Here is a 4323-nt window from a genome sequence, read left to right as displayed (position 1 = left end):
GCTGGCGGACACACACAGTGGTGGTCGTTTGCTGGTGGACACCCAAAGTGGAGCTGTATGCTACAAGACACTCTGGTTTCTTTTAATTATGCCTGAGGATACCGTGGGCCGGTTTCCAACGGTGGAGGAGAGAGAAAAATTAAGTTTGGACATCCGGTGCCCCTGAGCCACGTTTAGGTTTGGTTGGACCAGGTAATAACCGCCCCGAGCCTGGTCTAGTTAACCGGTCGGTCCCGCGTGTTAGGGTTTCAGCGGCCGTCACTTTCCCCAATCCCACTCCTGCCGCCACCCACTCCACTACGGTGCCCGCCGCGACGCCGTCCACTCCACTCCGGTGCCCGCCGCGACGTCGTCCGCTCCGGTGCCCGCCGCTGACACCTCCAGCCTCGGCCGTCATCCACCATGGGGGGCTGAGGATCTGCAGCACCCCCATGACCTGAAGATGAAGTCCCCCAATAGGAAGAACGCGCAGTGCACTGGTTGTTCGCCTAGGGTGCCGAAATGGATTCCAAAAGGGTGAGATTTCTTGAACCCGTACTCTTTCGATTTGTATGACTGCGGATGCGTTAGAAAGGTTGCGGTTTGAAATCGTTTAGTTTGGATGTGGTCTTTTTTTTGAATTAGGATGGATCTGACGTCTGCCTGTAGATTGGCAATTAGAGTACCTGCCTATGTAGAGCAAAGACCAGATGGGCTCGATGATTATCATGTAACTGCTAACTTCATGCGTGTGGTGGACAAGGATATCTTCAGTTGGATGGGTTTTTATGATTGCCTTGCTGAGGACATAGTTCATGGTAAAGATCAAGCACTAGAGGTTACTTTCTTTGACAAAACCAAGGATGAGACAGTGCACATAGATTCTGATTCTGCTCTGCTACATGCATTTGATGTGTATTGGGACAGTAGAAGGGTGCCACTTACTGTAGAGGTTGTTGACACTGGTCCTCGTTTAATACAGTCTCAAGTTTGTAATGCCAATGCATCTGGTGATACTTAGTCTGTTGTTAGCACAGAACAGAGTCAGGTCATTTGTTTGCCATTAGCTATGATTCTGCCTGATGAAAATCCAGTAGCTGTTCATACTGCTGAAGCTGTTCATAATCCAGAAGCTGTTGATAATCCAGAAGCTGTTGATAATCCAGAAGGTGATGAAAATCCTAAGGTTCATGATATTCCTAAGGTTGATGATAATCCTGAGGTTCATGCTAATTCCGAGGTTCATGCTAATCCTGAGGTTCATGCTAATCCTGAGGTTGATGCCAATCCTAAGGTTGATGCTAATGCTGAGGTTGATGATAATCCTGAAGGTGATGATAATGTTGAGGTTGATGATAATCCTGAAGGTGATGATAATGTTGAGGTTGATGATGACTGGGGAGAGTCTGGTGAAGTTGAGTATGTAGGAGTAGATGATGAGAAAGAGAAGTACAAGGATGTGCTCATTGATGATGCTGAGGACAGTGATTATTATGCTGACATTGACCCAGAAGATGATGACCCACTAGGTGTGGATGATGAGAGGGGTTGTGAGGGTGTGGTGCATGTGACTAACATAGATAACCCTAAGATAGCTGTTGGTGTTACTTTTGAAGATGGTTTATGTTTTAAGAGGTGTATTAGGCAATATGCTGTGCTTAATGAAGTTGAACTTGCAGTTCCTTATAGTGAGTCACGGCGGTATAGAGCACATTGTAAGGCCAAGAGGTGTAGGTGGAGGATTCATGCATCTCAGTTTGAAGATGGGAGGACATGGCAGGTATTGATTGAGTTATTGATTCAGTTATTGATTAGTATTACTAACTCTTCACTTGTTTCCTTGTTTTATTGATGGGTGCAGATTAAGAAGTTACCACACAAGCATAACTGTGCCAGCACAGGCAAAGTGCAAAGGAATTGCATGGCTACCAATCACTGGGTCAAGGACAGAGTCATAAATTGGCTTAGGGAAGATCCAACTCTTGGTCCTAAAGTTTTGAAGGGCAAGTTAGAGGACAAGTACTGCATCCAGGTGAGCTACTACGTTGTTTGGGACGGCCGACAAATGGCCCTAGATGAGATATTGGGTGGCTGGGAGGACAGCTTTGTACATGTCTTTTCTTGGAAAAGAGAAATTGAGAAGAGGAGTCCTGGCAGTATTGTAGAGGTTGAGTGGGATGTTGAGAATAACAAAAGAAGATTCAGTAGGATGTTTGTAGCACTGAAGCCATGCATTGATGGCTTCCTTGAAGGTTGCAGACCTTATCTAGGTATTGACTCCACAGTTTTGACAGCAAAGTGGAAGGGGCAGTTAGCAGCTGCAGTAGGGATTGATGGCCATAACTAGATGTTCCTAGTGGCCTATGGAGTATTTGGCAGTGAAACCAAGGACAACTGGGAATGGTTCATGAAGATGCTACACAAGGCTATTGGTTCCCCACCTGGTCTTATTATTTCAACTGATGCAGGCAAAGGAATAGATAAGGCAGTTACCAAAGTCTTCACAAATGGTGTAGAGCACAGAGAATGCATGAGGCATCTTGTGAAGAATTTCCAGAAGAGATTTAGGGGTGAAGTGTTTGAAAAGAACTTGTGGCCTGCATCAAGGTGCTATAGGCAAACAACCCATGATAGACACTGGAATGAGATGCTTAAGGCATGCCCAAAGGCAACAACCTGGCTGATGGACAATCACAAATAGCTATGGGCAAGGTCAAAGTTCAGCACAACAAGCAAATGTGACTATGTCACCAACAACATAGCTGAGACCTTCAATAGTTGGATCAGGGAAGAGAAGTCCTTACCTGTTCTAGATCTCATGGACAAGATAAGGCAATTGATCATGGAGAGGTTTTGCACAAGGAGGCAGCTGGCCTCAAAGTTGTCTGGGTTTAAGGTTTTGCCTCATGTCATGAAGGAACTGCACAACAAAAGCAGAAATCTGAAGTACACCATTCATAGGAGTGGCCCAATGGTTGGAGAAGTAGGAGGAGTGAATAAGGACCTAGTCCCATGGAGGTTCATTGTTGATCTAGAAAAGAAAGAATGCACTTGTAGAGGTTGGCAGTTAACTGGTTTGCCTTGTGTGCATGCCATAGCTTACATTGGCACAAGAAGAGTAGAATTGGAGGACTTTGTGGACCCTTACTACTCTATAGAAATGTTCAAAGCAGCTTATGCAACTGCTTGTGGCTCCTATGCCAGGCAAAGAAGAATGGGAAAAGGTGGACATTGGCTTCACTCTCCTTCCTCCTAAATGCAATAGAGCAGCAGGAAGGCCAAGGAAAAGAAGGCTGGTTGGTGCTGAGGAAGATGGGTCAAGCAGCAGGGGGAAGAGAAGGTGTAAAAGGTGTGGTGGATTTGGCCACCTCTAGAAAACCTGCAATGAAACTATCCTAGACCCTGATGCACCACCACCTGCACCACCAAAGAAGAGGAAGACTTATAAGCCAAAAGTGGTTGAGATTATAGAGACCACAGATGACCCATCTAAGAAGAAGAGGAAGAGGAAGGCCTCCTCCAAGGGGAAACAACCCAAGAAGAAGAAGGCAACTCCTTGCTGAGCCTACACCTCCTGAACAAGCTACACAGTACGTGATCCATCTCTTGCCTTCATTTCAGTTAGTTTACTACATCTTAACCACATGTTTCATCTTGTAGGGTTCCAAACTCCCCAGTCACTAGGACCCTAGGCCAAACACCAAGTGGCAGATAGCCCAAGGCCCCTGACTAGGAGTCAGGCTTCCTCACAGCTACCTACCAGGTAGTCCAAGCGCTTGCACTAGGAGCAAGAGGGCCCTGAAGGACTTGTAGGCACTGCAAGCAACACAGAAAGAGAAGAAAGATTATGTGCTTTTCTGTGCTTTTGTGGCTTCTGTGGCATATGAACACTGCCTAGAACAAACTACAACAGCTGGAGGGTATTGTAGTTGGTATTGTATTGAACTGCGTATTGTAGTGAACTGGGTATTGTAGTGAACTTGGTATTGTATTGCACTGAACTTGGTATTGTATTCTAGTCAACTTAGTATGGTTGCTGTGCCACCTACCTTTTAATGGTAATGTTGCTTGCTGTATTCAAGTTGGTAATGATGAAAATGTATTAAACTTGGCAACAAAGCTCAGAACTCCTACAAAGCACATGGCAACATTCACAAACATTGCAAAGCAAAGTAAAGTTCATGCATTGTTCATCCACATGGCAACAAAGCAAAGTAAAGTTCATGCATTGTTCAGTCAGATAACTGCATTCCATTCATTTCACAAACATTACAAAGCAAAGTTCATGCATTGTTCATCCACATGGCAACAAAGCTCAGAGCTCCTACAAATACACTGGCCACA

The 4323-nt window shown here is 45.3% G+C and overlaps 1 pseudogene; it reads left to right on the top strand.

Moving 5' to 3' along the window:
* Nucleotides 1-724: 724 nt before the first annotated feature.
* LOC136480289 (uncharacterized) lies at nt 725-3542 on the top strand (annotated as a pseudogene).
* The last annotated feature ends 781 nt before the right edge of the window (nt 3543-4323 follow it).

The sequence above is a fragment of the Miscanthus floridulus genome, chromosome 9 (genome assembly GCF_019320115.1).
Source record: "Miscanthus floridulus cultivar M001 chromosome 9, ASM1932011v1, whole genome shotgun sequence".
Lineage (NCBI taxonomy): Eukaryota > Viridiplantae > Streptophyta > Magnoliopsida > Poales > Poaceae > Miscanthus > Miscanthus floridulus.
Note: the sequence above shows the minus strand (reverse complement) of the source record. Positions and strands in the feature narration are given on the sequence as shown.